This window comes from Felis catus, chromosome B3, assembly GCF_018350175.1.
Source record: "Felis catus isolate Fca126 chromosome B3, F.catus_Fca126_mat1.0, whole genome shotgun sequence".
Lineage (NCBI taxonomy): Eukaryota > Metazoa > Chordata > Mammalia > Carnivora > Felidae > Felis > Felis catus.
The window spans coordinates 147,129,590-147,138,162 of record NC_058373.1 but is presented as its reverse complement, the minus strand read 5'-3'; positions in this window follow the sequence as shown (position 1 = coordinate 147,138,162).

The window sequence follows — 8,573 nt, the reverse complement described above, 5'->3', positions numbered from 1 at the left end:
TCTGGCTTGCAAAAGCGGAGGGGCCAAACTCTGTGAGTTCTGACAGCCAGCGGGGCTTAACATCTGGGATGCTAAAAGTCAACAGCTCTGCTCTCAGAGAGTGGGGAGAGTAAGAGGACACCTGGAGGCAGAGTTGATGAGTCCCGGAAGACAGAGCTCAGCTCGGCAGGCACAAAGGCAGTGGCCAGCGCCATCTCCCTCTCCCATCCCCCAGCCGAAATCCCAAAGGGAACCAGTTCCTGTCACCAAACTTGCTTGCATCACGCAAACAACCAACACTGTGCTTCTGTGGATCCATCCCTCCGACGGGTCTGCCTCCCTCCTGGTGCTTCAGGGCCCCTACCACAGGGGACCACTGATGGCAAAGCAAGCTAAGCCTACCCCTCCCGCCACTGTGCACCTTGCGGATCCACCCTGCTTAATATACCAGATCCAATGGAAGCAGCACCCCAAGCCTGGAAGTGTGCAAGCAGCACAGACAGGGGCCACACCACTCCACAGTGAATCTTGCCCCTGGGAGAGGGTAAGATAAGGTACACACCAGTGTGACTGTGGCCCCAGCGGTGGGCTGGGGGCAGACATTGGGTCTGCCTGCAGCCCTGCCCACCAACATAAGTTACACCAGACAGCACAGGGGAAGTGCCCTGCAGTTTGGAGCCACCACAGGGACTACCAAAAATGACGAAACGGAAGAACTCGCCTCAAAAGAAACTCCAGGAAGTAGTGACACCTAACGAATTGATCAAAAACATTTAAGCACTATAACACAACAAGAATTTAGAATAATAGTCATAAAAGTAATCACTGGGCTTGAAAAAAGCACAGAAGAAAGCAGAGAATCTACTACTACAGAGATCAAGGGACTAAGAAATAGTCATGAGGAGCTAAAAAATACTATAAATGAGGTGCAAAATAAAATGGAGGTGGCCGTAGCATGGACTGAAGAGGCAGGGGAGAGAATAGGTGAATTAGAGGATAAAATTATGGAAAAAGAGGAAGCTGAGAAAAAGAGATAAAAAAAATCCAGGAGTATGAGGGGAGAATTAGAGAACTAAGTGATGCAATCAAATGGAACAATATCTGTACCATAGGAATTCCAGAAGAGGAAGAGAGAGAGAAAGCTATGTACTTGAACAAATCATAGCTGAGAACTTCCCTGATCTGGGGAAGGAAAAAGGCATTGAAATCCAAGAGGCACAGAGAACTCCCTTCAGATGTAACTTGAATCAATCTTCTGCACGATATATCATAATGACACTGGCAAAATACAAGGATAAAGAGAAAATTCTGAAAGCAGCTAGAGATAAACATGCTCTAACTTACAAAGTGAGATCCATAAGAGTAGTGGCAGACCTATCTACTGAAACTTGGCAGGCCAGAGAGGAATGGCAGGAAATCTTCAATGTGAGGACCAGAAATGCAGCCAAGAATCCTTTATCCAGCAAGTCCATCATTCAGAATAGGAAACATAAAGGTCTTCCCAAACAAACAAAAATGGAAGGAATTCATCACCACTAAACCAGCCCTACAAGAGATCCTAGGGGGGATTCTGTAAGTGAAATGTTGCAAGGACCACAAAGTACCAGAGACATCACTACAAGCATGAAACCTACAGATATCACAATGACTCTAAACCCATAACTTTCGATAAGACTGAATGTAAATGGACTAAATGCTCCAACCAAAAGACATAGGGTATCAGAATGGATAAAAAAACAAGACCCATCTATTTGCTGTCTACAAGAGACTCATTTGAGACCTGAGGACACCGTCAGATTGAAAGTGAGGGGATGGATAGCTATCATGCTACTGGAAGTCAAAAGAAAGCTGGAGTAGCCATATGTATATCAGACAAACTAGACTTTAAATTAAAGGCTGTAACAAGAGGTGAACAAGGGCATTATATAATAAGTATAGGGTCTATCCATCAGGAAAAGCTAACATATATAAATGTCTATGCACCAAATATGGTAGCACCCAAATATATAAAATAATTACAAACATAAGCAACCTTATTGATAAGAATGTGATCACTGCAGGGGACTTTAACACCCCACATACAACAATGGATAGATCATCTAGACACAGGATCAATAAAGAAACAAGGGCCCTGAATGATACATTGGATCAGATGGACTTAACAGATATATTTAGAACTCTGCATCCCAAAGCAACAGAATATACTTTATTCTCGAGTGCACATGGAACATTCTCCAAGATAGATCACATACTGGGTCACAAAACAGCCCTTCCTAAGTACAAAAGAACTCAGATCATACCATGCACAGTTTCAGACCAAAATGCTATGAAACTTGAAATCAACCACAGGAAAAAGTCTGGAATACTTCCAAAAGCATGGAGGTTAAAGAACACCCTACTAAAGAATGAATGGGTCACCCAGGCAATTAGAGAAGAAATTAAAAAATATATGGAAACAAATGAAAATGAAAGTACAACACTCCAGGTGGCCACTCTAGGTGGCTCAGTCGTTTGAGATTCCAACTTTGGCTCAGGTCACAATTTCCCAGCTTGTGAGTCCGAGCCCCACGTCCGGGTCTGTGCTGACAGCTCAGAGTCTGGAGTCTGCTTTAGATTCTGTGCCTCCCTCTCTCTCTGCCCCTAACCCATTCACATTCTGCCTCTTTCTCCCTCAAAAATAAATAAACATTAAAAAAAAAAAAGAAAATACAACAATCCAAAGCTTTGGGATGCAGCAAAGGCAGTCCTGAGAGGAAAATACATTGTAATCCAATCCTATCTCAAGAAAGAAGAAAAATCCCAAATACAAAATCTAACAGCACACATAAAGGAAATAGAAGCAGAACAGCAAAGACACCCTAAACCCAGCAGAAGAAGAGAAATAATAAAGATCAGAGCAGAAATAAACAATATAGAATCTAAAAAACTGAAGAGCAGATCAATGAAACGAAGAGTTGGTTTTTTGAAAAAATAAACAAAATTGATAAACCTCTAGCCAGCCTTCTCAAAAAGAAAAGGGAGATGACCCAAATAGATAAAATCATGAATGAAAATGGAATTATTACAACCAAACCCTTAGAAATACAAGCAATTATCAGGGAATACTATGAAAAATTATATGCCAACAAACTGGACAACATGGAAGAAATGGACAAATTCCTAAGCACCCATGCACTTCCAAAACTCAAACAGGAAGAAATAGAAAATTTGAACAGACCCATAACCAGTGAAGAAATTGAATCAGTCATTAAAAATCTCCCAACAAACAAGAGTCCAGGACCAGATGGCTTCCCTGGGGAATTCTACTAGACATTTAAAGCAGAGATAATACCTCTAGTTCTCAAGCTGTTCCAAAAAAATAGAAAGGGAAGGAAAACTTCCAGACTCATTCTATGAAGCCAGCATACTTCGATTCCTAAACCAGAGACCCAGCAACAATCACAACTACAGCCCAATATCCCTGATGAATATGGATGCAAATATTCTCAATAAGATACTAACAAATCGAATTCAACAGCATATAAAAAGAATTATTCACAATGATCAACGGGATTCATTCCTGGGCTGCAGGCCTGGCTCAACATTCGCAAATCAATCAGTGTGATACATCACATTAATAAAAGGAAAGATAAGAACCATATGATCTTGTCAATTGATGCAGAGAAAGCATTTGACAAAATTCAGCATCCTTTCTCAGTAAAAACCATCAAGACACTCGGGATAGAAGGAACACACTTGAACATCATAAATGCCATTTATGAAAAGCCCACAGCTAATATCATCCTCAATGGGGAAAAATTGAGATATTTCACCGCTGCTGTTTAACATAGTGCTGGAAGTTCTAGCATCAGCAATCAGACAACAAAAGGAAATCAAAGGTATCAAAATTGGAAAAATGAAGTCAGGCTTTCACTTTTTGCAGATGACATGATACTACACATGGAAAACCCAATAGACTCCACCAAAAGTCTGCTAGAACTGATACATGAAACCAGAAAAGTCGCAAGATACAAAAGCAATGTACAGAAATCCGTTGCATTCTTATACACTAACAGTGAAGCAACAGAAAGACCAATAAAGAAGCTGATCCCATTCACAATTGCACCAAGATTCATAAAATACCTAAGAATAAACCTAACCAAAGATGTAAAAGATCTGAATGCTGAAAACTATAGAGAGCTTATGAAGGAAACTGAAGAAGATGCAAAGAAATGGAGAAACATTCCATGCTCATGGATTGGAAGAATAAATATTGTTAAAATGTCAATACCACCCAAATCAATCTACACAATCAAAATTGCAATCCCAATCGAAATTACACCAGCATTCTTCTCGAAGCTAGAGCAAGCAATCCTCAAACTTGTATGGAACCACAAAAGACCCAGAATAGCCAAATATTGAAGAAGAAGACCAAAGTGGGAGGCATCACAATCCCAGACTTTAGCCTCTACTACAAAGCCGTAATCATCAAGATAGCATGCTATTGGCACAAAAACAGACACATAGACCAATGGAATAGAATAGAGACTCCAGAATTGGACCCACAAATGTATGGCCAACTAATCTTTGACAAAGCAGGAAAGAATATCCAACGGAAAAAAGACAGTCTCTTTAACAAATGGTGCTGGAGGAACTGGACAGCAACATGCAGAAGAATTAATCTAGACCACTTTCTTACACCATTCACAAAAATAAACTCAAAACAGATAAAGAACCTGAATGTGAGACAGGAAACCATCAAAACCCTAGAGGAGAGACCAGGAAAAAACCTCTCTGACCTCAGCCACAGCAAATTCTTACTTGACACATCTCCAGAGGTAAGGGAATTAAGAACAAAAATGAACTATTGGGACTTCATGAAGATAAAAAGCTGCACTGCAAAGGAAACAATCAGCCAAATTAAAAGGCAGCCAACGAAATGGGAAAAGATATTTGCAAATGACATATCAGACAAAGGGCTAGTATCCAAAATCTATAAAGAACTCATCAAACTCCACACCTGATAAACAAATTATCCAGTGAAGAAAGGGGCAGAAGACATGAATAGACACTTCTCTAAATAAGACATCCAGATGGCCAACAGGCACATGAGAAGATGCTCAATGTCGCACCTCATCAGGGAAATACAAATGAAAACCACACTGAGATACCACCTCATGCCAGTCAGAGTGGCTAAAATGAACAAATCAGGAGACTATACATGCTGGAGAGGATGTGGAGAAACGGGAGCCCTCTTGCACTGTTGGTGGGAATGCAAACTGGTGCAGCCATTCTGGAAAATAGTGTGGATGTTCCTAAAAAATTAAAAATAGACCTACCCTATTAGCCAGCAATAGCACTGCTAGGAATTTACCCAAAGGATACAGGAGTGCTGATGCATAGGGGCATTTGTACCCCAATGTTTATAGCAGCACTCTCAACAATAGCCAAATTATAGAGAGTCTAAATGTCCATCAACTAATGAATGGATAAAGAAATTGTGGTATCTATTCAAAATGGAATACTACCTGACATTCAGAAAGAATGAAATGTGGCCTTTTGTAGCAACATGGATGGATCTGGAGAGTGTTGTGCTGAGTGAAATTAGTCATATGGAGAAAGACAGATACCGTATGTTTTCACTCTTATTTGGATCCTGAGAAACTTGACAGAAGACCTTGGGGAAGGGGAAGAAAAAAAAAGTTAGAGAGGGAGGGAGTCAAACCATCACAGACTCTTAAAAACTGAATAAACTGAGGGTTGATGGGGGGTGGGAGGGAGGGGAGGGTGGGTGATGGGTATTGAGGAGGGCACCTGTTGGGATGAGCATTGGGTGTTGTATAGAAACCTATTTGACAATAAATTTCATATTTACAAAATAATCTTATTAATTGTCATTACTATGTTTTTTTTAGTTTTATGTAAATTTTTTCAAATTCCATTTTATTTCCATCATTTTACTTTAGTCTACTACAGTATATTCACTTTTTCAAATTATCAAATGATTTCTTCTTTTTTTCTATTCTTTATCTTTATTCTCTTTTTCATTTCTTTACTTTTTTCTTAACTACAGAACAAAAAATTCATAATTTTTATTAAAAATATTTTTATTTAATTTTTTCTACTATATACTTTACTTTTGTCTATATTATTTTCAAATCCTATTTTACTCCAATATACCCATTTTACTCTACATCAGTGTATGCATTTTTTTCATATTCTCAAATGATTTAATTTGCCCCCCTTTTTTCCCCTAATCTGTCAAACCACTTTCAACACCTAAACAAAACACACCTAGGATCTAGCATTAACTATTAGATTTGTGTGTGTGTGTGTGTTTAATATTTAATTTTAATATTTTTGAAATTTTATTTGTCTTATTTCAATATTTCTACTTCATTAATTCCTTTTCTCTCTTCAAAATGACAAAACAAAGGAATTCATCCCAAAAGAAAGACCACGAAGAAACGACAGCCAGGGATTTAACCAACACAGATACAAGCAAGATGTCTGAACCAGAATTTAGAATCACAATAATAAGAATACTAGCTGGAGTCAAAAATAGATTAGAATCCCTTTCTGAAGTGATAAAAGAAGTAAAAAAAAAAAAAAAATAGCCAGAATGAAATTAAGAATGTTATACCTGAACTGCAATCACAGATGGATGCAGCTGTGGTAAGGATAGATGAGGCAGAAGAGAGAATCAGCGATATAGAGGACAAACTTATAGAAAATAATGAAGCAGAAAAAAAGAGGGAGATTAAGACAAAAGAGCATGATTTAAGAATTAGAGGAATCAGTGACTCATTAAAAAGGAACATCAGAAATATAGGGGTCCCAGAGGAGGAAGAAAGAGAAATAGGGGTAGAAGCGTTATGTGAGCGAATCATAGTGGAAAACTTCCTAACCTGGGGAAAGACACAGACATCAAAATCCAGGAAGCACAGAGGACCCCCATTAGATTCAACAAAAACTGGCCAGCAACAAGGCATACCATAGTCAAATTCACAAAATACTCAGGCAAGGAGAGAATCATGAAAGCAGCAAGGAAAAAAGTCCCTAACATACAAGGGAAGACAGATCAGGTTTGCAGCAGACCTATCCACAGAATCTTGGCAGGCCAGAAAGGAGTGGCAGAGTCTATTCAGTGTGCTGAATCAGAAAAGTATGCAGACAAAAATTCTTTATCCAAGAAGGCTGTCGTTCAAAATAGAAGGAGAGATCAAAGTTTCCCAGACAAACAAAAATTAAGAGTTTTTGACCACTAAACCAGCCCTGCAAAAAATTTTAAGGGGGACTCTCTGAGGGGACAAAAGATGAAAAAAAAAAAAAATATATATATATATATGTGTGTGTGTGTGTGTGTGTGTGTGTGTGTGTGTGTGTGTGTTTATCAAAAGCAAGAAAGATTAGAAAGGACCAGAGAACACCATCAGAAACTCCAGCTCTACAAGCATCATCATGGCAATAAACTCATATCTTTCAGTACTCACTCTAAACCTCAGTGGGCTCAATGCCCCAATCAAAAGACATAGGGTAATGGAATGGATAAGAAAACAAGATCCATCTATATGCTGTTCACAAGAGACCCACTTTAGACCTAAAGACACCTTCAGATTGAACATAAGGGGATGGAGAACCATCTATCATGCTAATGGTCAACAAAAGAAAGCCTGAGAGGCATACTTATATCAGACAGTCTAGACTTAAAAATACTGTATCAAGAGATGCAGAAGGGCATTATATCATGATCAAGGGGTCTATAGACGAAGAAGACCTAATAATTGTAAACATTTATGCGCCAAATGGGAGAGCACACAAATATATAAATCAATTAATCACAAACATAAAGAAACTCATCGATAGCAATACCATAATATTAGGAGACTTCAACACCCTACTCACAGCAATGGACAGATCATCTCAACAAAAAATCGACAAGGAAAGAATGGCATTGAATGACACAGTGGACCAGATGGACTTAACAGATATATTCAGAATATTTTATCCTAAAGCATCAGAATATGCATTCTTCTTCAGCGCACACGGAACGTTCTCCAGAATAGACCATATACTGGGACACAAATCAGCTCTAAGTAAGTACAAAAAGATTGAGATCATACTGTACATATTTTGAGACCACAATGCTGTGAACTCAAAATCAACCACAAGAAAAAATTTCGAAAGGTAAAAAATACTAGGAGACTAAAGAACCTCCTACTAAAGAATGAATGTGCTAACCAAGCAGTTAAAAGGAAGTTAAAAAGTATATGGAAGTCGATTAAAATGATAACATCACAGGGGCGCCTGGGTAGCGCAGTCGGTTAAGCATCCGACTTCAGCCAGGTCGTGATCTCGTGGTCCGTGAGTTTGAGCCCCGCGTCGGGCTCTGGGCTGATGGCTCGGAGCCTGGAGCCTGTTTCCGATTCTGTGTCTCCCTCTCTCTCTGCCCCTCCCCCGTTCATGCTCTGTCTCTCTCTGTCCCAAAAATAAATAAACGTTGAAAAAAATTTTTTAAATGATAACATCACAACCCAAAACCTCTGGGACTCAGCAAAGGTGGTCATAAGATGAAGTATATAGCATTCCAGGCATTCCTAAAGAAGGAAGAAAGA